The following is a 26,902-nucleotide window of genomic DNA, read 5'->3' as shown; positions in this document are numbered from 1 at the left end:
GTAGGGAAATCTTCTAAAATAGAATAATTAAACAGATGGCTTGTGAGCAGAGAAGAGGAAGCAGTGACTCACTAGGGAAAGTCATGCCAAACTCATAATCATCCTCTTTTTCTTTTTTTCTTTTTTTTCATTATATACACTCCTAGATTGGTGGATCAGGAAACACTGGCGGAAAATCTTTAGAAAAGCCTGTGTCTTAATTTCCAAAGAGCACTTGCCAAAGACTCCGCCGATAGCTTGGTAAACACAATCATGGGCTGTTAGTTGGGTGTTTGGACAGTCAGGTGGAATTGTGGCTGTGGCTGAATAAGACCTTCCAAAAAGTGTTGATTAATAGGTTGGTATCAACAGGAGGAAATGCTGAAGGGGAATATCACGTGGCTTGGTTCCTGGCTGACTTCAACATTTCAATTGTCTGGCTCAGGATATAGAAGGCCACATAAAATTTGCAGATGATACAAAGCTGAGTGACAAAAAAAAGAGCCAAAGTGGCAGATGCAAGAACTGATTCAAAATTATTTTGACATCTAGAACTCTAGGCAGAAACCAATGAGATAAAATTTAACAAGGGCAAGTGTAAAATTCTATACTGGGAATTTCATGAATACATAATGTTAACGACCTGCCCAAATTTTAGACCCCCTCAGGCTCTAACCCTGACTACAGAATCCATGTGTCTGGTGTTTTGCCCACTAGCATGTCCCTTGAATTTCTTTGGCCATAGGTAGGAATATAAGTAATCTTTTATCCATATTTCTGGCCATGCTATTAGACTAGCTCTGAGGTTATTTTTTGCGGTTCTTACTTACACACCATGCTCACAATAACTGAGCCATTTCCTGTTATCCCAGATTCCATGGCCCTGTTCTCCAGTCTCTCTTTGGCTTTGTCCCTGAATCAGCTGCTCAACACTTACCTATTTGGATTTTCATGATAGTTGGTGTTATGAAACTCAACAAACCCCCTGCAATGGCCCTGCTTTAATAATTGTCCTTTATCTTGGGTTCTGTTTGGGCTTTTGTTTGCAAAAGTTACTTCTAAGTCTGGTACCAGATTTGAACGGACCTCAAGCTTTTCCCGCCCATAGACTGGCTGGAAATATAGATTTAGTTCCAAGGCATGAAAACAATCAGCTAGGTTGAAGTTGAAGCCCAAGAAGTGACTATGGTCTCCAAGGAAGCAGGTGGAGAGTAAATGAAGAAGAGAGCTAAGAGCTGAAGTCTGAAGGGAAGCAATCCAGTAGTGGTTAGTAAAGAGAGACGGCAAAAGAAAAGGGGAGGACACCCAGGAGGGCGGGAGGTCAACGAAGAAAGTTAATAGCACAGGAGTTAAAGACGTGGACAGTTTTCAGGAGGAGGGATTGACCAATAGTGCCAAATACTGCCAAACTGTCAAACAGGATAAAAGACGTAAAATATTTCATTGGATTTATCCAAAGCTAGGTTGCCAATGACATTGGCGAATGTAGCTTCTTGGGGAGAAATGGAGGAAAAGGCAAATTGCTAAAGGTTAAGGGGGAAGAGGTTTGGAGAAATGGAGATGGTGAGAATAACCTGCACTCTTGAATAAAGGAAAGAGAACGGTAGGGCAGCAGTTAGAAAGGGGTTAAAAGTGAGATGAGGGAAGGGTGTGTGTGTGTCTCACAGTGGTTTTCATATGTGAAAGGGGAAATGTTATTAGAGGCAGAAATGGAAGACTCGTAAAGAAAATGTGGTTCTGATGGAAGAAAATCCCCACAGATCCATCTACACGTCTTCTTGTTTCTTCCCCTCCTCTTCCTTTCCTTTTCTTATCCGCTTACCCTACCTTGCACTCCATCCTTTTTCTTTTGAAGATCAGGGGCCATGCTTTATTTATTTATCTTATTCCCATCACTATCATCACAGTCCGTTGCTTTGACTGGGCTCAGGAATATGTCAAGCCTGAGTGGAGGTATGAGCTAACATTGAACAGCGGCTGATCCAAACACATGCCTGTAGCAGAATTATAGAGACCTAGTCACTGTACTTTGTTATTATCAGATACTAACAAGAATATCTTGGAGATGTTTATGAACCAAGATGCACCTTGAAGCAAAGACAGAATCCAGATGGAGGAAAGTTCTGGAAAGCATGTCATGTGTGGACATCTCAGAGGACCTGGGGGTATCTGGCACAGAAAAGAGAGCACGAGATCTAGGGAGGAAGGTAGAACAGACTTGTTCCATGTTTCTCTGAGGGCAAACTTTTGGACGAAGGTATGCAAGTCACATGAAACTGAGTTTAGTTTGATGTCTGGAAGAACTTGCCATAAAAGCCCTCTGAGTTGTTGCCTTCCTGTTGTTAGAAGCTTGAGTAAAGTGATCTCACGTCAGGGTGGAGATGGCACATCATAGTCCCAAGATGGCTTTTAAGTTCTTTCCTAAAAATTTCCAGCAAAGTCCTGGTAATACTCTTTTTTTTTGTTTGTTTGTTTTGTTTTTTGTGGTACGTGGGCCCCTCACTGTTGTGGTCTCACCCATTGCGGAGCACAGGCTCTGGACACGCAGGCCCAGCAGCCATGGCTCACGGGCCCAGCCGCTCCGCAGCATGTGGGATCTTCCCGGACCAGGGCACGAACTTGTGTCCCCTGCATCGGCAGGCGGACTCTCAACCACTGTGCCACCACAGGGAAGCCCCCTGGTAATACTCTTGCTGGATGGCCTTCCTCAATATGGCCAAGGAAATGGAATAGAACGATTATCTAGATCTAGGGTAACACATTCCATGTCTAGCTTTGTCTTTACCCAAACCATAGGGAGCCCTAAATCAGGCAGCTTTGGGGAAGGAGAAATAGATTTTGGAAAGCCAACTGGCAAATGCACATCACAATATGATTCTCTGGGACATTGTCCTAATTATGAAGGGGTGCCCATGCCAAAGGTTCAGAAGGAGAAAGAATGAAGCCATTGTTCTCTCTCTCTCTTTTTTTTTTTTTTTTTCTTTTTTTGCAGTACGTGGGCCTCTCACTGTTGTGGCCTCTCCCGTTGCGGTGCACAGGCTCCGGACGCGCAGCCCCAGCAGCCATGGCTCACGGGCCCAGCCGCTCCCCGGACCGGGGCACGAACACGTGTCCCCTGCATCGGCAGGTGGACTCTCAACCACTGCGCCACCAGGGAAGCCCTATCATACATGTATCTTAATATAAAAATAAGAAATTACTTTTCCTCTACAATGTTCATATAAAGTTGACAGCAAAGGCAGGTGACCTTTATTTATCCCACAATGTCACGAGCCTCCCGGTTCCCAGCAAGATCTCTTACGGGGAGTACAGCCTGCAGTTATGCTCTTGTGCGCTGTGGAGTTTGGTTCAATGATTTCATTCCGAGATACAGTTAACTACCTTTCCTTACTTGGAGAAATACAAGAGAACTTGGTGTTAAGCCCAGGAGAGCTTGCTAATCACCCAAGGCCTCCTTCTGGCTCAGTAACACAGATGATGAATAGAGACAGGCTAAAAACGGCCCCAAACTTAAAACATCCTGACTCTCCATCCGTAAGGTTCAGAAGAGCACTGGTCTGCAACAGAATTCCGAACTAATAGTGGGAATGGAAATAACGTAGGCCAAGCACTTCTAAAGACCAAGCTTATAGACCCATAGCAATCAATACACAAAGTCCTGGCTTATTGCACTGCTGGATTAACAGAGAAGAGTCAACAGAAGGTCAAAAGGTGATGCGGCCATGAAGGTTCTCGGGCCTTTTCTCCTACCACTTATTCCATCACAGATGGATGGGAAGCTACATGCAATTCACCTCCCCATGAATATTCATTATGGAATCAGGAAGTGTGATCAGTGAGCTCTAGGCCAGGTCTTGGAACTGCCAAATCATTGGGAGGTGAGACAGAGAATCTGACTGCACATAGGAGTAATCCTGTCATTTCTCTTTTTGGTGAGGGAAGAAAGCCAGTTCTCCAGTTCACTTCCCCAACTGGCGTTCGCAACTCTGCTGCTATCATGATCCTCGGGGACGAATGTTGCAAATATTTTCAAGTTCTGCAATTTTTGCGCTTAAAAAAATTGCTTTCTAATTTTTGGCAACAAAGGCTTTGATGAAGCCCATCTCTATTGGACTGGGTGCCACGAACAAGAATTTATGTGAGACAAATCACTAAAATAAGGTGTAATTTCTGTGGCTAGATGACTCGGTGTCTTTTCCATGTGCGTACTGGCTTACTGATTTGCTATGCTTCCCCTTGGCCTTACCAAATTGATCCAGAATCATCTTGTGTAATTTTCTGATTTCGCTGTTACATACAGCAATAGTCATTAATCAGTTAGGAGTTCTCAACGTATCAGTTTATTGCAGTTAGGTTTAGTAGAAACACATTTAGTGGAAGAATGAAATAGAGACACCAGATACGCTTTGGTGAAATGAAGATGAAGAAACCACACCCATAGCAATAACTCTCACTTTGCCCTGTTAAAGTTTAAGACATAAGGAAAAGAAATGACTTGATGTTTGTCTCTCTCCACCGCCATTCTCCAAAACTTCCAAGAGGAGTTTTTAGGGCCACAGCAATTTCAACATTAAAACATGATGTACAAACTTTCTATATCTGAGAAAAGACACGCTGTAAATCTCACAGCAGCCAAATCAAATTAAAAACATAGAAAAGCAGATTACTGTATACCTGATAATTCTAGCTAAGGAGTAAAATCTAATCAAAAGATGTCTTGGGCATATTGAATTCAGCTCTTTCTACCATCACATTTATGGATCAAATCGGGGGTGTGTGTGTGTACATAGAGCACAGAGAGGACAGCGGTGAGAATTACCTGAGTTTGGTTTGAGTTGATGCATATGGAAAGCCAGGGGGCCCAACTATCAACACCACCCCACACTTACCCCTGGTTTATCTTCTCGGGCGCTATTTCTGACTTGCCAGAAGGTAACAAAACCGAAATGATGCATAAACCACCACAATTACACTTATTTGTCAATCTGTAATTCTTCCGTGCTTTTGTTTGTAGAAATTTGAAGGTTTGTCACGAAAATGTCCCACATGTGACGTCTAACCTGAGTGACTTCTTTCTTTATCACTGTAGTTTAGAGGCACTGCCCAAGGTATAAACATCTGTCACATTCCTGGTTTCCTTGTGGTTGAGTATTTACTAACATAATGAACATACATGTATGTCTCTGTTAGCATCAACTAAAAGTTAAGTATGTAGAATGTAACTTCCAAAGTTGATATAATATACCCCTTACAAAAATGTAATAAAGTAAATAGATAATTTGGGCTCTTCCTTTTATTTCTGATGATTAATATTGCCTTTTCTGTCACGGTAACTTTTACGTGGATTGGGTAAATTACAATACTATGCAGGCCAGATTGGCTTGAAAATTTCTCTCCCTGAATCTGGTCTCCATTTCTGGTTTCTATGTCATGGGAACATCATTCCTAATTGTTTTCTCTATTTTGCTAAATCAGAGAAAGTATATTTTCTACTTCTTTTTTCTTTTATTAGGAGGATTAAATTTTTGTTTATTTGGTTTTTTGCTTTTCTTAGCTCAGGTCTTTCTTCAGGCACTGAATTAGGCCTCATTCTAGAAGGCAGACTCGGGGCTGGGGGAACGGCTGGTCAGTAATTGAAAATGATCACTTATGGCTGTTAAAAATTATAGCGTTGTTATTTTGCTTAAGCTCAAAAGAGGAAACTCCATCCAAATGCGAATTAGTTCAAAATACCTTTTCCCCCTGCCTTTTCAGAATATTCAAAATAAAGTTATAAAGACGAAAATAGCTCATAAGTGCCTTTAAAGGATATGGTTTAAATGTTTAATACAAGGCAGAGAGGAGTTTTTAAATGCAGAACTCTGGGCTCACTTAAAGAATTTGCTTTAATTTCATTTGACTTTCATAATGACTGAAGTCTCTCTGGACTGAAGAGAGGCTGGTCAGTGATGAATGACAAGATCTACAGAATTTCTCACGTGGATCATTTGCTTGTTCACTACAACTGAACAACGTATTAATGCGATTGGTCCATGAATGATAATTCAAACTTTCTTTCTTTTTGGACAGAGGTTTGAATTTCAGGATCCTAGATATTAGTTCACGATACTGAGTTCTTTTAATATTTCATATGTTGTTATGGGTTTAATTGTGTTAACCTTCCCCACACACAAATTATATGTTGGAATTTCAAGCTCCAGTGGCTCAGAATGTGGCTGTTATTTGGAGAGAGAGCCTTTAAAGAAGCATTTAAATTAAAATGGGTTAGGGGGGGCCCTGATCCAACCTGACTAGTGTCCTTATAAGAAGAGAAGATTAGAACACACAGAGCAGAGAGACACAAGGGATCTGTGAGCACAGAGAAGAGACCGTGTGAGGACACAGCAAGAAATTTTTTTGCAGCCAAGAAGAGAGGTCTGAGAAGGTCTCAAACTTGCCAACACTTTGGTCTTGGACTTGCAACTGTGAGAACATAAATTCCTATTTTTATTTGGATGAACAATAGCCAGTATTTACTGAGCACTTACTATGTGCCAGGCATTTGTGCTAAGCTCTGTATCACTGAAACTTTGCAATGATTTCCTTTTTTTCCCAGTATTTTTATACATTATACTCCATTTAAAATTGTTACAAAATAATGGCTATATTTCCCTGTGCTATACAATACGCCCTTGTTGCTTGTCTATTTTATACATAGTAGTTTTTTGTTTTAAACATCTTTATTGGAGTATGATTGCTTTACAATGGTGTGTTAGTTTCTGCTTTATAACAAAGTGAATTGGCTATACATATACATGTATCCCCATATCTCCTCCCTCTTGCGTCTCCCTCCCACCCTCCCTATCCCACCCCTCTAGGTGGTCACAAAGCAGTGAGCTGATCTCCCTGTGCTATGCGGCTGCTTCCCACTAGCTATTTTACATTTTGTAATGTATATATGTCCATGTCACTCTCCCACTTCGTCCCAGCTTACCCTTCCCCCTCCCTGTGTCCTCAAGTCCATTCTCTACATCTGCATCTTTATTCCCGTCCTGCTTCTAAGTTCTTCATAACCATTTTTTTTTTAGATTCCATATATATGTGTTAGCATATGGTATTTGTTTTTCTCTTTCTGACTTACTTCACTCTGTATGACAGACTCTAGGTCCATCCACCTCACTACAAATAACTCAATTTCGTTCCTTTTTATGGCTGAGTAATATTCCATTGTATATATATACCACATCTTCTTTATCCATTCGTCTGTCAGTGGACATTTAGGTTGGTTCTGTGCCCTGGCTATTGTAAATAGTGCTGCAATGAACATTGTGGTATATGGCTCTCTTTGAATTATGGTTTTCTCAGGGTATATGCCCAGTAGTGGGGTTGCTGGGTCGTATGGTAGTTCTATTTGTAGTTTTTTAAGGAACCCCCATACTGTTCTCCATAGTGGCTGTATCAATTTACATTCCCACCAACAGTGCAAGAGGGGTCCCTTTTCTCCACGCCCTCTCCAGCATTTATTGTTTGTAGATTTTTTGATGATGGCCATTCTGACTGGTGTGAGGTGATACCCCATTGTAGTTTTAATTTGCATTTCTCTCATGATTAGTGACGGTGAGCATCTTTTCATGTGCTTGCTGGCAACCTGTATATCTTCTTTGGAGAAATGCCTGTTTAAGTCTTCTGCCCATTTTTGGATTGGGTTGTTTGTTTTTTTGATATTGACCTGCGTGAGCTGCTTGTATATTTTGGAGATTAATTCTTTGTCAGTTGCTTCATTTGCAAATATTTTCTCCCATTCTGAGGGTTGTCTTTTGGTCTTGTTTATGGTTTCCTTTGCTGTGCAAAAGCTTTTAAGTTTCATTAGGTCCCATTTGTTGGTTTTTGTTTTTATTTCCATTTCTCTAGGAGGTGGGTCAAAAAGGATCTTGCTATGTTTTAAGTCATAGAGTGTTCTGCCTATGTTTTCCTCAAAGAGTTTGATAATGTCTGGCCTTACATTTAGGTCTTTAATCCATTTTGAGTTTATTTTTGTGTATGGTGTTAGGGAGTATTCTAATTTCATTCTTTTATATGTAGCCGTCCAGTTTTCCCGGCAGTACTTATCGAAGAGGCTGTCTTTTCTCCATTGTATATTCTTGACTCCTTTATCAAAGATTAGGTGACCATATGTGCGTGGGTTTATCTCTGGGCTTTCTATCCTGTTCCACTGATCTATATTTCTGTTTTTGTGCCCGTACCATACTGTCTTGATTACAGTAGCTTTGTAGTATAGTCTGAAGTTAGGGAGCCTGATTCCTCCAGCTCCGGTTTTTCTTTCTCAGGATTGCTTTGGCTATTCGGGTTCTTTCGTGTTTCCATACAAATTGTGAAATTTTTTGTTCTAGTTCTGTGAAAAATGCCATTGGTAGTTTGATAGGGATTGCATTGAATCTGTAGATTGCTTTGGGTAGTAGAATCATTTTCACAATATTGATTCTTCCAATCAAGAACATGGTCCATCTCTCCATCTGTTTGTATCATCTTTGATTTCTTTCATCAGTGTCATAGTGTTCTGCATACAGGTCTTTTGTCTCCTTAGGTAGGTTTATTCCTAGATATTTTATTCTTTTTGTTGCAATGGTAAATGGGAGTGTTTCCTCGATTTCTCTTTCAGATTTTTCATCATTAGTGTATAGGAATGCAAGAGATTTCTGTGCATTAATTTTGTGTCCTGCTACTTTACCAAATTCATTGATTAGCTCTAGTAGTTTTCTGGTAGCATCTTTAGGATTCTCTATGTATAGTATCATGTCATCTGCAAACAGTGACAGCTTTACTTCTTCTTTTCTGTTTTGGATTCCTTTTATTTCCTTTTCTTCTCTGATTGCTGTGGCTAAAACTTCCAAAACTATGTTGAATAATAGTGGTGAGAGTGGGCAACCTTGTCTTGTTCCTGACCTTAGTGGAAATGCTTTCAGTTTTTCACCATTGAGGATGATGTTGGCTGTGGGCTTGTCATATACGGCCTTTATTATATTGAGGAAAGTTCCCTCTACACCTACTTTCTGCAGGGTTTTTATCATAAATGGGTGTTGAATTTTGTCAAAAGCTTTCTCTGCATCTATTGAGATGATCATATGGTTTTTCTCCTTCAATTTGTTAATATGGTTAATCACATTGATAGATTTGCGTATATTGAAGAATCCTTGCATTCCTGGAATAAACCCCACTTGATCATGGTGTATGATCCTTTTAATGTGCTGTTGGATTCTGTTTGCTAGTATTTTGTTGAGGATTTTTGCATCTATGTTCATCAGTGATATTGGCCTGTAGTTTTCTTTCTTTGTGACATCCTTGTCTGGTTTTGGTATCAAGGTGATGGTGGCCTCGTAGAATGAGTTTGGGAGTGTTCCTCCCTCTGCTATATTTTGGAAGAGTTTGAGAAGAATAGGTGTTAGCTCTTCTCTAAATGTTTGATAGAATTCGCCTGTGAAGCCATCTGGTCCTGGGCTTTTGTTTGTTGGAAGATTTTTAATCACAGTTTCAATTTCAGTGTTTGTGATTGGTCTGTTCATATTTTCTATTTCTTCCTGATTCAGTCTTGGCAGTTTGTGCATTTCTAAGAATTTGTCCATTTCTTCCAGATTGTCCATTTTATTGGCATAGAGTTGCTTGTAGTAATCCCTCATGATTTTTTGTATTTCTGCAGTGTCAGTTGTTACTTCTCCTTTTTCATTTCTGATTCTATTGATTTGAGTCTTCTCCCTTATTTTCTTGATGAGTCTGGCTAATGGTTTATCAATTTTGTTAATCTTCTCAAAGAACCAGCTTTTAGTTTTATTGATCTTTGCTATTGTTTCCTTCATTTCTTTTTCATTTATTTCTGATCTGATTTTTATGATTTCTTTCCTTCTGCTAACTCTGGGGTTTTTTTGTTCTTCTTTCTCTAATTGCTTGAGGTGCAAGGTTAGGTTGTTTATTCGAGATGTTTCCTGCTTCTTAAGGTGGGCTTGTATTGCTATAAACTTCCCTCTTAGAACTGCTTTTGCTGCATCCCATAGGTTTTGGGTCGTTGTATCTCCATTGTCATTTGTTTCTAGGTATTTTTTAATTTCCTCTTTGATTTCTTCAGTGATCACTTCGTTACTAAGTAGTGTATTGTTTAGCCTCCATGTGTTTGTATTTTTTACTGCTCTTTTCCTATAATTGATATCTAATCTCATGGCGTTGTGGTCGGAAAAGATACTTGATATAATTTCAATTTTCTTAAATTTACCAAGGCTTGATTTGTGACCCAAGATATGATCTATCCTGGAGAATGTTCCATGAGCACTTGAGAAAAATGTGTATTCTGTTGTTTTTGGATGGAGTGTCCTATAAATATCAATTAAGTCCATCCTGTTTAATGTATCATTTAAAGCTTGTGTTTCCTTATTTATTTTCATTTTGGATGATCTGTCCATTGGTGAAAGTGGGGTGTTGAAGTCCCCTACTATGAATGTGTTACTGTCGATTTCCCCTTTTATGGCTGCTAGTTTTTGCCTTATGTATTGAGGTGCTCCTATGTTGGGTGCATAAATATTTACAATTGTTATATCTTCTTCTTGGATCGATCCCTTAATCATTATGTAGTGTCCTTCTTTGTCTCTTCTGATAGTCCTTATTTTAAAGTCTATTTTGTCTGATATGAGAATTGCTACTCCAGCTTTCTTTTGGTTTCCATTTGCATGGAATATCTTTTTCCATCCCCTTACTTTCAGTCTGTATGTGTCTCTAGGTCTGAAGTGGGTCTCTTGTAGACAGCATATATATGGGTCTTGTTTTTGTATCCATTCAGCCAATCTGTGTCTTTTGGTGGGAGCATTTAGTCCATTTACATTTAAGGTAATTATCGATATGTATGTTCCTATTCCCATTTTCTAAATTGTTTTGGGTTCGTTATTATAGGACTTTTCCTTCTCTTGTGTTTTTGTCTAGAGAAGTTCCTTTAGCATTTGTTGTAAAGCTGGTTTGGTGGTGCTGAACTCTCTCAGCTTTTGCTTGTCTGTAAAGGTTTTAATTTCTCCATCAAATCTGAATGAGATCCTTGCTGGGTAGAGTAATCTTGGTTGCAGGTTTTTCTCCTTCATCACTTTCAGTATGTCCTGCCACTCCCTTCTGGCTTGTAGAGTTTCTGCTGAGAGATCAGCTGTTAACCTTATGGGGATTCCCTTGTGTGTTATTTGTTGTTTTTCCCTTGCTGCTTTTAATATGCTTTCTTTGTATTTAGTTTTTGACAGTTTGATTAATATGTGTCTTGGCGTATTTCTCCTTGAATTTATCCTGTATGGGACTCTCTGTGCTTCCTGGACTTGATTAACGATTTCCTTTCCCATATTAGGGAAGTTTTCAACTATAATCTCTTCAAATATTTTCTCAGTCCCTTTCTTTTTCTCTTCTTCTTCTGGAACCCCTATAATTCGAATGTTGGTGCGTTTAATGTTGTCCCAGAGGTCTCTGAGACTGTCCTCAGTTCTTTTCATTCTTTTTTCTTTATTCTGCTCTGCAGTAGTTATTTCCACTATTTTATCTTCCAGGTCACTTATCCGTTCTTCTGCCTCATTTATTCTGCTATTGATCCCATCTAGAGTATTTTTCATTTCATTTATTGTGTTGTTCATCATTGTCTGTTTCATCTTTATTTCTTCTAGGTCCTTGTTAACTGCTTCTTGCATTTTGTCCATTCTATTTCCAAGATTTTGGATCATCTTTACTATCATTATTCTGAACTCTTTTTCAGGTAGACTGCCTATTTCCTCTTCATTTGTTAGGTCTGGTGGGTTTTTATCCTGCTCCTTCATCTGCTGTGTGTTTTTCTGTCTTCTCATTTTGCTTATCTTACTGTGATTGGGTTCACCTTTTTGCAGGCTGCAAGTTCGTAGCTCCCGTTGTTTTTGATGTCTGTCTCCAGTGGCTAAGGTTGGTTCAGTGCGTTGTGTAGGCTTCCTGGTGGAGGGGACTAGTGGCTGTGTTGTGGTGTATGAGGCTAGATCTTGTCTCTCTAGTGGGCAGGTCCACGTCTGGTGGTGTGTTTTGGGGTGTCTGTGGACTTATTATGATTTTAGGCAGCCTCTCTGCTAGTGGGTGGGGTTGTGTTCCTGTTTTGCTATATGGTTGGCATAGGTTGTCCAGCACTGTAGCTTGCTGGTCGTTGAGCGAAGCTGGGTGCTGGTGTTGAGATGGAGATCTCTGGGAGATTTTCGCCGTTTGATATTATGTGGGGCTGGGAGGTCTCTTCTTGACGAGTGTTCTGAAGTTGGCTCTCCCACCTCAGAGGCAGAGTCCTGACTCCTGGCTGGAGCAGCAAGAGCCTTTCATCCACTCGGCTCAGAATAAAAGGGAGAGAAAGTAGAGAGAATTAGTATAAGTAGGAGGAAATAGGAAAGAAAGAAAGAAAGAAAGAAAGAGAGGAGGGAAGGAAGGAAGGAGGGAAGGAAGAAAGAAAGAAAGAAGAAAAGAAAGGAAGAAGGCAAGAAGGAAAGAAAGGAGGGAGGGAGGGAGGAGGGAAGGAAGGAAGGAATGAGGGAAGGAAGGAAAAAATACAGAAAGAAAGAAGATACAGTAAAATAAAATAAAGTATAATAAAGTTATTGAATTAAAAAAATAATTATTTAGAGGAAAAAAAAAAGGGAAGGATAGAACCTTAGGACAAATGGTGGAAGCAAAGTTATAGAGACAAAATCTTACATAGAAGCATACACATATACCCTCACAAAAAGAGGTAAAGTGGAAAAAATCATAAAACTTGCTCTCCAAGTCCACCTCCTCAATTTGGGACGATTCGTTGTCTCAAAAAGGGAAGGAAGGAAGGAAAGATAGAAAGAAGGTAAAGTATAACAAAAATCCAAAAAAAAAAAAAAAAAAAAAAAAAGAGTTACATCCTAAAACTCGAGTTGAATGGAACTCAGCCTTGTTTCTTGCATGAACGCATTATTTTTCTTGACACATTTTTGATGGTTTGTTTTGTATGATTGGTTTACCAAGGCTAAGCCAAGGGTAAGCCCAGGGGGTATCTAGAAGTTAATGTTTCTCTCTGAGCTGTCCTTTGGTTTGTAAAAGAAAATAGATAAAACAAAGCTAAGTAAAATTCTGAGAAAAGTTATTATTTTCAACACTGAACTTTCTACAAAAAATTCGTTGGTTGCCAATCGATAATAAAGATTATTCTTCTGGCCATTAGAAGAAAAGAATGATTTCACAGATTTCTTTACATCTCCTCTGTGCTGTGGTATTTTCCGCCATGGAGAAAAGTCTCCATTTGTTTATCTTGCCCAATTTGGCAAGAATAGAAGACTCACAGAACTGCAGTGGTCATCACTGGCGGTAAAACATGAGAATCAGCTGTCCCAAAGTCTCCCAACTTCAGAGTCTGCCTACATAGTCATAGGAGTTCATAAGCACATTTCAGTTTTTCTAAGAACTTAACAGAAACCATATATTTTCTTATGATAAGAACATGCAGGCTAACTGAAATAAGATTTCTGGCTGATTGGAAGCTCTGATTAACAGTTGTAGTTGTCTATCCCTCAGTATCCTCAGAGGATTGCTTCCAGGACCGCCTGCGGATACCAAAATCCGCAGATGCTTGAGACCCTTATAGTATAAAATGACGTAGTGCAGTTGGCTCTCTGTACCCATGAGTCCTGCATCCACGAATTCAACCAACCTGCGAATATGGAACCCGTGAATACGGAGGGCCAACTGGGTTGTATATATGTCTTTGAATAAAGAAATGAGAAGACAACTGGATTGTTATCTTATAAGCAGTTCTTTTCGTGGTAAAAATATTTTCAAATAGATGTTCCTCAGGAGTCATGCAAATAAAAATGATCCTTGGAAAGAATTGTTGGGAAGCAATTTCATTCTCTCCCCTCACTTTTACTGGTGGGGCCACTGAGGTCTGAGGGTTTAGTCTACCCCAAGGCCGGTAGTCCAGTGTCACTCTCACCCCAACACTTGTTGAACCCTCCAGGGTACCACAGATCCTTTGTTGAGTCGGTTGAAGATATATCTCCCAGAATATTTGTGTTCGATATGAGGAATATGTATCCTCTAAATTCTCTCCCTCTATTCTGCCCCTCCCAGTTTTCCAGTGAATCTAGGGGAATGCAAACCCTTTTATTTCTGCCACAACAGGAGGGGTGAGGAAGGGTACCTGATGACATGGAACTGTGATAATGTAGTTGAGGTGACAACAAAAACCAGCAAATGTTTGCCGGTTGCCGGAAACCTGGCAGGATGTCCTTTAAAGAATCATCACCAAGACTTCTTTTGGACACTTTAGTGTTCATTTTGCTGAGAATTCAGGATGCGAAACCACAGAGGGGACCTCCTCAGAGAAAGCAGAGCCTATTTGCTAAGACATCAGCCTGGAGAGAGTGTCCTCAAACCACACTTTCAAGCATTCTCTGAACCAGTATTTTCTCCAGTGTAATGAAAGAAAATATTGAAAAGGAGAAATATGCTTTCTAAGGGAAACAAATTGCTGTTATTTGAATCAAAGGAAAGAACACAGCCAGCCTGCATTTCAGCAAGACAGATCCCATGTAAATTGCAGCTAATTCTAGAAATAGAATGTTGTAGACATATTACCGGTGTCTGAAGTGAAAGAATGGAATATGTAAATTACTGACCTTTTGGACAATGAAACAAAAGATGTGAAAATTATTGAGAGCTTGTTTTTCAAGTTTATCTGCTTCTATTTTGGTCAAAATAAACTCAAGTTCTGTGGCGTGAAACAGAGATTTAGAAAAAGCGGAAGTAAGTGAAATATGATGGAAATTTGACATTTAAATGTAGCATCCTTTTGCAAAAGAGCACGGCATAACAATGGCACCTCAGGATAGAACACGGTGCATTAAATAAAGTGAGTCCTCCTTCCTGGGTAGTTCATCCCAGTGATAGCCGAGGCCCCATGCGTGGTCACATGTCAGCCGAGTCTTGTGACATGGATGGGAGGTTTGGCCCAGGCGGGGCCTTCTGTCTCTTTTCTTACTTGGCTTTTTTCACTTGGGTTGGGAAGTTCACTTTTCAAAATAATTGCTAAGTGCAATTTAGGAAAGTTGCGGTCAGCCAGCTCCATCTGCTTCCTGGAGAGTAAATGGGGGGATTCTTTCAGAGGTGCTCAAACTACTCCACTCAACTCTGATTGAAGGAATCCGTGTCTGCCCCACCCCCGACCGTACGCTAGCGTGTCCATCTAGAAGGTGGATGGCAAGAACCAGAGCAGAGCACTAGCCTGCCATTGTTCTTACAATTCCCCAAAGATAGTGTTTGGTATCTAATCAAACCAGAGCTTGCTGCCTTTTCCTTTATTCACACATGGTTTATGCTTTTTTCTGTATCATTTTATGCACAAACTTTAAAAGCTGTGGACTCTTTTTTTGTTTTCTTTTAAGAAAACACATGTGATGCAAGCTGGAGGACAAAGAAACTATTTCCTACTGTGATTACCAGCTTTCTAATTTGACTATTTTGAAAATTTTGAGCTGTGAGCCTTCCTAGAACTGATGCTGACAGAGTGCACTGGTGTCTCCAAGCTATATCTGTACAGACTGTGGATACTTGTTTAAGGGCTCGTGGTCTTGGTTCCTGTTGCATAAGAAATTCAGAAGAATGCAGATGTTCCTCCATCCTGCAGTGGCTGGCTAGATGCAGGTACTAGTTCCCAAATTCAGAACACTTCTGGGTACCTGAAACTGAGAGCCACGGTCTTAGAAGAAGCAGTGAGAGCCATTTAAGAGGCTGAATACTCAATGGTTAAAAACACAGTTTTTGAAGACAGAGATTTGTGAATCCAACTAACAATGAAACCTTCAGCAGGCTATGTAATAATAAAATTGTTTATAGTTATTTAACATTTTCCAAATCTTTCTATGTGCCAGAAACTGTGTATGTGTATTTGTGTATATATGTGTATATATATCTACATATGTATACACATACACATATATATAGTTTATCCTTATAATAACCCTAAAATGTAGAGAATACTAGGACCTCCTTTGTATAAATTAGGAAAAACATTCATAGAGCTTAAATAACCTGCCCAAGTCACACAGCTATTTGGTGGCAGAAGCCAGGAAAGCCCAGGGACCCTAATGCCAGAGGCTGTGCTCTGATTCATAGCATCCTACTGTCCTCAGTGTGCGCAAACTGTCACTGCAGAGAAGCCTGCTCTTCAAGGAGCTGTTTGCTGCCACTCTGAGTGAGATAAGGAGATTGTAAATAAATCACATCCCCCAGTACATCATTCAGTTCACAGGACCTTTTCTTCATAGTAAGACTTCAGTGGAGAAAGCAATGAATTGATTTGCATTTCTGCACACACACCTTAAAAAGTTGCGAACCAGTCTTTTGAGTGTGTCTGGTCTACGAGGAATTTTTTTGTCCGAAACAGTAATATCTATTAAATTTAAATCTCCACCAGGGCTAGGAGTATCTACCTCGAAGGATCCTCAGGACGATTCAATGAGGAGATGTGCACAAATGACATCAAATAAAATGTTCCAAAAGTTCCTTTCTACCTTGACCTTCTCACCTCTTTTCTGCCTCCACGAATTCTTTTTACAAAAGAAATCTCAGTGTGAAGAAAGAAAAGTTAGTATAAGAAGGTTAGAAGTGAAAAAGCTTTTAGAAACTTCCACAATACTATTTCTAGTAAATTCAGCATGAAGCATTACTTTAGAAATTTTCCTTAGCATATTAATTCTCACATTCTTTCCCTTCTCATCAGGAAAAGCATTTCTTTATAACAGATCACTCTGGGAATAATTTCCATGCCTCTTCCTTTTTCACCTTGAAAACCACCGGGATAGAACTAAAACCATGAATAATAATTCTTTGCTTATGAGGTTAACTTTTCAGTATGGGAAAGCCTTGAAATATATATGTGTGTGTGTGTGTGTGTGTGTGTATATATATATATATATATATATATATATATACACACACACACACACATATAACTTTAGGTTACATATGCAATATTATAAATATATATTAATCTTTGTAGCCTGCAGTGGGTAAGGACTGTTATTCTTACATCAATCCATTTCATATTTCAATTTCAGTGCTTGTATTTAGAATCAATACACAGATTCTTTTGGTACCCTTAGATCCTCTGTCACTGTACTTGGGCTTGTTGTATCATCCTACTGTGCTAAATTACAGAAATAATTCACACTTGCCGATATCGACCTTTCCAAGCCTATTGCTTAAGTGGGAATTGGAAGGAGATCTTTTTGGCATTGGCATCACACGTGCAGCCATGATTCCAGGTCAAACCCTGCCCCCATCACCATCCTAAACAAATCGGAGAGTTGTGGCCACTTAAGTCAATCACTTCAAATTCAGACAAATTCAGTATGTGCTTCAAGTTATCATTCATCTCCTGGTTTCCATGTGAGTTAGCAACTAATAAAACCTCTGAACTGTATTGCGGACAAGGTGAGCCTACACTCATTGGCACAGGAAAGCATCTAGAATATGCTTCTTTCTATGAATCTAACAATGTTCACTTCAGCTCCAAGATCAAAAACTCTGGGAATCCCTCTCAGAGAATGACCTAAGATACAATTTTCATGTGAGGAGATATATTAGCTTTCAGCTGGCCTGGCTAATGGTCCCCAGGCAAGGGGCACCTCCAACCATGGGGACCTCCCATGCCCATACCTAGCAGCGTCTCCAGCCCTCCATCCTCCACTCACCTAGAATCTGTAGCTACTAGAAAGAGTGAAGGCTCCAGGGCTGTGCTGGCCAGCATGGTAGGCACTAGCCACATGTGGTGATTTAAATTTAAATTAATTAAAATTTACTAAAATGTCAGGTTCAGTTCTTCAGTAATACTAGCCACATTTCCAGTGTCTAATGGCCATCAATGGCTAGTAGCTACTGCACTGGATGGTGCAGGTATAAAATGTTCCCATCACTGCAGAGAGTTCTATTGGGTCGAGCTCCTCTAGAACAGTGGTTCTCAAATGTCACTGTGAGTAAGGATTGCCTAGGAATCTTTTCAAAAATGCAGATTATCAAGTCTCATTCTCAGTAGGTCCTGGGGGTGCCTACTGATTTAAACAATTACCTGTTTCAGGGACAGACAGTTTACCGATCCGATATTGACAAATACTGTCCACTAGGGTTAAAAATATTTGCTATTTTTTGAAACTGTATTTTTCAAACTATGATGAAAAATCATTAAAAATATTTTCTGGGGCTTCCCTGGTGGTGCAGTGGTTGAGAGTCCCCCTGCCGATGCAGGGGACACGGGTTCGTGTCCCAGTCTGGGAAGATCCCACATGCTGCGGAGCGGCTGGGGCCGTGAGCCATGGCCGCTGAGCCTGCGCGTCCGGAGCCTGTGCTCCGCAACGGGAGAGGCCGCAACAGTGAGAGGCCCGCGTACCGCAAAAAAAAAAAAAAAATTTTCTAACCCTTTATGGACCAGTATAATAACAATGAATTACTAGAAAAATCGAATTTTAAAATAAAGCATATAAAATACAAATTTCATTTTTTTATTATTAGGTTTAAAGAACATAAAATTACTCTGCCAACATGCTCTATGACTTCCTAAATGCTTACTCTCAATTTCTGGACTTGTCTGTTTACAGACCATACTTGGAGAAGCAATGTGCCAGAAACTAAGAAAATGAAGGGACCTGCATCAATAAAGGAACAGACCTAGGCTTATTCACCTTTCAAATAAAGATGAGGGATAACTCAGGGATTCATATTTGCTTCTTGTAACCTCATATTTTTTCCATTAAAAAATTTAACCTCTGTTTAGATTTCTTATGTCACTGAAAAAAAAAAGTCTTGCTTAGAAAAGAATGTATGTGTTTGTTCTTTCTAAGATGGAAAAAAACTCTTACCCATGTTTTATGATAAAAGAGCTGAGGAAGGAATTATGGGAGGAAGAATGGATGGTGGCTGCAGTGAAAGAGAACAATATCCATACCTGGGGACTGCAGAAAAAAGAAGGAGGAGGGGAAGAATAAGAAGGAAAAGAAATGGGACATGACTAGGGAGTTGCTACTGAATCTATACGTGATACTGGTCCGGTCACTGGTAATTTTCCCGTGGCTCCTAGTATTCATTTGAGATTGAATTCCCTGAGGATGGTTGTGGCTGACGGTGTCTCCTTCCTCCAGCACTTACTGGGTAGCCTTTGTGCATCTCTGGAAGACGAAGAATCAGACATCTGTGATGCTGATTTTTAAAGTGCTCATGTGTGGAAGTTATGGGAAAGCAGGACTGTCCTCCCAGGTGGGTTGAGGTGAGGGAAGCCGCAGGCACCAGCACACCCAACAAAATGAACATTGACTTCTCAACGGCATCAAAAAAACTAGTCAGTGACCACATTTCCCATTTGGTTCAAGCGTTCAAATTAGGGTCTAAAAAAGTCCCATGTTGCATTTGATTGCTAATTTTCATGTCTCTTTTTAATCTATAGATTTCCTTGTCGTGTATCTGTGGAAGAAACCTGGTCATTTGCCCTACAGTTCCCACATTCTGGATTTTGCTGGTTGAATTCCAGTGGTGCTGCTTGACATGTTCCCTTGTCCTCCATATTTCCTGCAAAGCGGTGGTTAGATCTAGATCAGCACTATGCAGTAGAAATGTGATGTAGGCCACATAACAAAGTTTTAAATTTTTGAATAGTTTCCTAAAAAAAAATAAAAAGGAACAGGTGAAATTAATTTTATAATAACATTATTCAGGATAATTGACATATAATAAACTGTACTTAAAGCATACAATTTGAAACCATCACCACAATTAAGACTTTCAAAATATCCATCATCCCCAAAAGTTTTCTAATTTTACTTGGTAATTCCTTCCTCCTGTCCACTTTTTCACATTCACAGGCAATGATTGAGCTGTTTTCTGCCACTGTAGATGAGCTTGCTTTTTCTAGGATTTTATATAAATCAAATCATATAATATGTATTCATTTTTTTATCTATCTTTTTTCACTACACATAGTTATTTTGAGAATCATCTGTGTTGAAGCATGTATCAATAATTTGTTCCTTTTCCTTGGTGAGTATTATTCTATTTTACAAATACTGATATATCACAATTTATCCATTAACCTGTTGGTGGACATTTAAGTTGTTTCTAATTTTTAGTTATTTCAAACAATGCTGCTGTGAACTTTTGTGCACAAGTCTTTTCCCTTGGGTAAATTTCTAGGAGTGGAGTGATTGGATCATGTGGTAGGTGTATGTTTAACTTTTTAAGAAGCAACAAGACTGTTTTCCAAAGTGGTTATAGCGTTCGACATTCCCATCAGCAGAAAGTCAAATTAATTTTTATATATTTTATTTAACTCAATACATTCCAAAACATTATCACTTCAATATATATATAAAAATTTTATTACTGAAATATCTTATTTTTTATACTGTTCCAAATCCCATGTGTATTTTGAATTTATTTCTAACATATCCCAATCCAAACTAGCCACATTTCAAATGCTTAGAAATCATGTATCTAATGATTCTACAATATTGTACAGTGAACTTCTAGCCACTTTATCTGATTCCTGTTAATTTTTTAAAACAAGGGTGATTCATTGCTGGTGTTGTGTGCTTCTATAAAGTAGTGTCTCTCTTCTGTGGTATTTAGTTTACTTGGCGGATTCAGATGCTGACAAACTGAATTACACATTATAAGTCCCCCATCAGCTTTTTTTTTGAGATATAGTTGATTTCCAATATTATATTAGTTTCAGGTGTACAACATAGTGATTCAAAATTTTTATAGATTATATTCCATTTATAGTTATTATAAAATGTTAGCTATATTCCCCCATCAGCTTTTTACCTAATGCCCTGAGCAGAGGCTAATATTTTTCCTAGATCAATGATTTCATTACGGATTGCAAAATGGTAATATTCTATCATTCCTTCTTCCTTTATTAGCTGAAGTACTTGAGAAACACAGCCACATTAACTGTTTACCATGAATACACTTCGTTTACGTAAATCAAGAGAAATGTTGGATTCTTCCACTTTATTTATCAGTTTTTATAATAATGAATAGGTTCTCTAGTATCCTCCAAAGGCAAACAGTAAAGAGTTTTTAAAAAATATATGTTGTCTTTAAAAATATCTTTAAAAACTCATGGATTTAAACATATTCGATGTGTACTTATTTCACTGTTAATGCTCAAATTGGCCCATCTTTGGACATTGGGAGCTTTTCCTAATTAGTTCCTGAGACATTTTGATACAAATGAAGATTTTTCTAACAGCATCCCTGTCTTCTGTTTTTTTTTTTTTTTTTTTATATGGTAGTTCTATTTGTAGTTTTTTAAGGAACCTCCATACTGTTCTCCATAGTGGCTGAACCAATTCACATTCCCACCAGCAGTGCAAGAGTGTTCCCTTTTCTCCACACCCTCTCCAGCATTTATTGTTTCTAGATTTTTTGATGATGGCCATTCTGACTGGTGTGAGATGATATCTCATTGTAGTTTTGATTTGCATTTCTCTAATGATTAATGATGTTGAGCATTCTTTCATGTGTTTGTTGGCAGTCTGTATATCTTCTTTGGAGAAATGTCTATTTAGGTCTTCTGCCCATTTTTGGATTGGGTTGTTTATTTTTTTGTTATTGAGCTGCATGAGCTGCCTGTAAATTTTAGAGATTAATCCTTTGTCAGTTGATTCATTTGCAAATATTTTCTCCCATTCTGAGGGCTGTCTTTTGGTCTTGTTTATGGTTTCCTTTGCTGTGCAAAAGCTTTGAAGTTTCATTAGGTCCCATTTGTTTATTTTTGTTTTTATCTCCATTACTCTAGGAGATGGGTCAAGAAGGATCTTGCTGTGATTTATGTCATAGAGTGTTCTGCCTATGTTTTCCTCTAAGAGTTTGATAGTTTCTGGCCTTACATTTAGGTCTTTAATCCATTTTGAGCTTATTTTTGTGTATGGTGTTAGGGAGTGATCTAATCTCATACTTTTACATGTACCTGTCCAGTTTTCCCAGCACCACTTATTGAAGGGGCTGTCCTTTCTCCACTGTATATTCCTGCCACCTTTATCAAAGATAAGGTGACCATATGTGCATGGGTTTATCTCTGGGCTTTCTATCCTATTCCATTGATCTATCTTTCTGTTTTTGTGCCAGTACCATACTGTCTTGATTACTGTAGCTTTGTAGTATAGTCTGAAGTCAGGCAGCCTGATTCCTCCAGCTCCATTTTTTGTTCTCAAGATTGCTTTGGCTATTCGGGGTCTTTTGTGTTTCCATACAAATTGTGAAATTTTTTGTTCTAGTTCTGTGAAAAATGCCAGTGGTAGTTTGATAGGGATTGCATTGAATCTATAGATTGCTTTGGGAAGTAGAGTCATTTTCACAATGTTGATTCTTCCAATCCAAGAACATGGTATATCTCTCCATCTGTTTGTATCATCTTTAATTTCTTTCATCAGTGTCTTATAATTTTCTGCATACAGGTCTTTTGTCTCCTTAGGTAGGTTTATTCCTAGATATTTTATTCTTTTTGTTGCAATGGTAAATGGGAGTGTTTTCTTGATTTCACTTTCAGATTTTTCATCATTAGTATATAGGAATGCCAGAGATTTCTGTGCATTAATTTTGTATCCTGCTACTTTACCAAATTCATTGATTAGCTCTAGTAGTTTTCTGGTAGCATCTTTAGGATTCTCTATGTATAGTATCATGTCATCTGCAAACAGTGACAGCTTTACTTCTTCTTTTCCGATTTGGATTCCTTTTATTTCCTTTTCTTCTCTGATTGCTGTGGCTAAAACTTCCAAAACTATGTTGAATAAGAGTGGTGAGAGTGGGCAACCTTGTCTTGTTCCTGATCTTAGTGGAAATGCTTTCAGTTTTTCACCATTGAGGACAATGTTGGCTGTGGGTTTGTCAGATATGGCCTTTATTATGCTGAGGAAAGTTCCCTCTATGCCTACTGACTGCAGGGTTTTTATCATAAATGTGTGTTGAATTTTGTCAAAAGCTTTCTCTGCATCTATTGAGATGATCATATGGTTTTTCTCCTTCAGTTTGTTAATATGGTGTATCACGTTGATTGATTTGCGTATATTGAAGAATCCTTGCACTCCTGGAATAAATCCCACTAGATCATGGTGTATGATCCGTTTAATGTGCTGTTGGATTCAGTTTGCTAGTATTTTGTTAAGGATTTTTGCATCTATGTTCATCAGTGATATTGGCCTGTAGTTTTCTTTCTTTGTGACATCCTTGTCTGGTTTTTGTATCAGGGTGATGGTGGCCTCGTAGAATGAGTTTGGGAGTGTTCCTCCCTCTGCTATATTTTGCAAGAGTTTGAGAAGGATAGGTGTTAGCTGTTCTCTAAATGTTTGACAGAATTCGCCTGTGAAGCCATCTGGTCCTGGGCTTTTGTTTGTTGGAAGATTTTTAATCACAGTTTCAATTTCAGTGTTTGTGATTGGTCTGTTCATATTTTCTATTTCTTCCTGATTCAGTCTTGGCAGTTTGTGCATTTCTAAGAATTTGTCCATTTCTTCCAGATTGTCCATTTTATTGGCATAGAGTTGCTTGTAGTAATCCCTCATGATTTTTTGTATTTCTGCAGTGTCAGTTGTTACTTCTCCTTTTTCATTTCTGATTCTATTGATTTGAGTCTTCTCCCTTATTTTCTTGATGAGTCTGGCTAATGGTTTATCAATTTTGTTTATCTTCTCAAAGAACCAGCTTTTAGTTTTATTGATCTTTGCTATTGTTTCCTTCATTTCTTTTTCATTTATTTCTGATCTGATTTTTATGATTTCTTTCCTTCTGCTAACTCTGGGGTTTTTTTGTTCTTCTTTCTCTAATTGCTTGAGGTGCAAGGTTAGGTTGTTTATTCGAGATGTTTCCTGCTTCTTAAGGTGGGCTTGTATTGCTATAAACTTCCCTCTTAGAACTGCTTTTGCTGCATCCCATAGGTTTTGGGTCGTTGTATCTCCATTGTCATTTGTTTCTAGGTATTTTTTAATTTCCTCTTTGATTTCTTCAGTGATCACTTCGTTATTAAGTAGTGTATTGTTTAGCCTCCATGTGTTTGTATTTTTTACAGCTCTTTTCCTATAATTGATATCTAGTCTCATGGCGTTGTGGTCGGAAAAGATACTTGATACAATTTCAATTTTCTTAAATTTACCAAGGCTTGATTTGTGACCCAAGATATGATCTATCCTGGAGAATGTTCCATGAGCACTTGAGAAAAATGTGTATTCTGTTGTTTTTGGATGGAGTGTCCTATAAATATCAATTAAGTCCATCTTGTTTAATGTATCATTTAAAGCTTGTGTTTCCTTATTTATTTTCATTTTGGATGATCTGTCCATTGGTGAAAGTGGGGTGTTGAAGTCCCCTACTATGAATGTGTTACTGTCGATTTCCCCTTTTATGGCTGCTAGTTTTTGCCTTATGTATTGAGGTGCTCCTATGTTGGGTGCATAAATATTTACAATTGTTATATCTTCTTCTTGGATCGATCCCTTAATCATTATGTAGTGTCCTTCTTTGTCTCTTCTGATAGTCCTTATTTTAAAGTCTATTTTGTCTGATATGAGAATTGCTACTCCAGCTTTCTTTTGGTTTCCATTTGCATGGAATATCTTTTTCCATCCCCTTACTTTCAGTCTGTATGTGTCTCTAGGTCTGAAGTGGGTCTCTTGTAGACAGCATATATATGGGTCTTGTTTTTGTATCCATTCAGCCAATCTGTGTCTTTTGGTGGGAGCATTTAGTCCATTTACATTTAAGGTAATTATCGATATGTATGTTCCTATTCCCATTTTCTAAATTGTTTTGGGTTCGTTATTATAGTCTTTTCCTTCTCTTGTGTTTCTTGCCTAGAGAAGTTCCTTTAGCATTTGTTATAAAGCTGGTGTGGTGGTGCTGAACTCTCTCAGTTTTTGCTTCTCTGTAAAGGTTTTAATTTCTCCATCAAATCTGAATGAGATCCTTGCTGGGTAGAGTAATCTTGGTTGCAGGTTTTTGTCCTTCATCACTTTAAATATGTCCTGCCAGTCCCTTCTGGTTTGCAGAGTTTCTGCTGAAAGATCAGCTGTTAACCTTCTGGGGATTCCCTTGTGTGTTATTTGTTGTTTTTCCCTTGCTGCTTTTAATATGTTTTCTTTGTATTTAATTTTTGACAGTTTGATTAATATGTGTCTTGGCGTATTTCTCCTTGGATTTATCCTGTATGGGACTCTCTGTGCTTCCTGGACTTGATTAACTATTTCCTTTCCCATATTAGGGACGTTTTCAACTATAATCTCTTCAAATATTTTCTCAGTCCCTTTCTTTTTCTCTTCTTCTTCTGGAACCCCTATAATTCGAATGTTGGTGCATTTGATGTTGTCCCAGAGGTCTCTGAGACTGTCGTCTGTTCTTTTCGTTCTTTTTTCTTTATTCTGCTCTGCAGTAGTTATTTCCACTATTTTGTCTTCCAGGTCACGTATCTGTTTTTCTGCCTCAGTTATTCTGCTATTGATCCCATCTAGAGTATTTTTCATTTCATTTATTGTGTTGGTCATCATTGTTTCTTTCATCTTTAGTTCTTCTAAGTCCTTGTTAAATGTTTCTTGCATTTTGTTCTATTTCCAAGATTTTGGATCATCTTTACTATCATTATTCTGAATTCTTTTTCAGGTAGACTTCCTATTTCCTCTTCATTTGTTAGGTCTGGTGGGTTTTTATCTTGCTCCTTCGTCCGTGGTGTGTTTTTCTGTCTTCCCATTTTGCTTATCTTATGTGTTTGGGGTCTCGTTTTTGCAGGCTACAGGTTTGTAGTTCCCGTTGTTTTTGGTGTCTGTTCCCAGTGGCTAACATTGGTTCAGTGGGTTGTGTAGGCTTCCTGGTGGAGGGGACTAGTGCCTGTGTTCTGGTGGATGAGGCTGGATCTTGTCTTTCTGGTGGGCAAGTCCACGTCTGGTGGTGTGTTTTGGAGTGTCTGTGGACTTATTGTGATTTTAGGCAGCCTCTTTGCTAATGGGTGGGGTTGTGTTCCTGTCTTGCTAGTTGTTTGGCATAGGGTGTCCAACACTGTAGCTTGCTGGTCGTTGAGTGAAGCTGGGTGCTGGTGTTGAGTTGGAGATCTCTGGGAGATTTTCGCCGTTTGATATCATGTGGAGCTGGGAGGTCTCTTGTGGACCAGTGTCCTGAAGTTGGCTCTCCCTCCTCAGAGGCACAGCACTGACTCCTGGCTGTTGCACTGAGAGCCTTTCATCCACACGGCTCAGAATAAAAGGGAGAAAAAGTAGAAAGAAAGAATTAGTAGAAGTAGAGAGAAAGAAAGAAAGAAAGAAGGGAGGGAGGGAGGAAGGAAGGAAGGAGGGAAGGAGGGAAAAAAAAGGAGATAAAGTAAAATAAAATAAAATAAGATAAAATATAATAAAGTTATTAAAATAAAAAAATAATTATTAAGAGATAACAAAAGAAAAAAAATTTTTAAAACCAAAAATAAAACGGATGGATAGAACCCTAGGACAAATGGTGGAAGCAAAGCTATACAGACAAAATCTCACACAGAAGCCTACACATACACACTCACAAAAAGAGGAAAAGGGGAAAAAATCATAAATCTTGCTCTCAAAGCCCACCTCCTTAATTTGGGATGACTGGTTGTGTTTTCATGTATTCCACAGATGCAGGGTACATCAAGTTGATTGTGGAGCTTTAATCCGCTGCTTCTGAGGCTGCTGGGAGAGATTTCCCTTTCTCTTCTTTGTTCTCACAGCTCCCAGGGGCTCAGCTTTCGATTTGGCCCTGCCTCTGTGTGTAGGTCGCCGGAGGGCGTCTGTTCTTCGCTCAGACAGGACGGGGTTAAAGGAGCAGCCGCTTCGGGGACTCTGGCTCACTCAGGCCAGGTGGAGGGAGGGGTATGGAGTGCTGGGCGAGCCTGCAGCGGTTGAGG

This window comes from Lipotes vexillifer, unplaced genomic scaffold, assembly GCF_000442215.2.
Source record: "Lipotes vexillifer unplaced genomic scaffold, Lipotes_vexillifer_v1.1 scaffold471, whole genome shotgun sequence".
Classification (NCBI taxonomy): Eukaryota; Metazoa; Chordata; class Mammalia; order Artiodactyla; family Lipotidae; genus Lipotes; species Lipotes vexillifer.
This window is presented reverse-complemented; position numbering follows the sequence as displayed.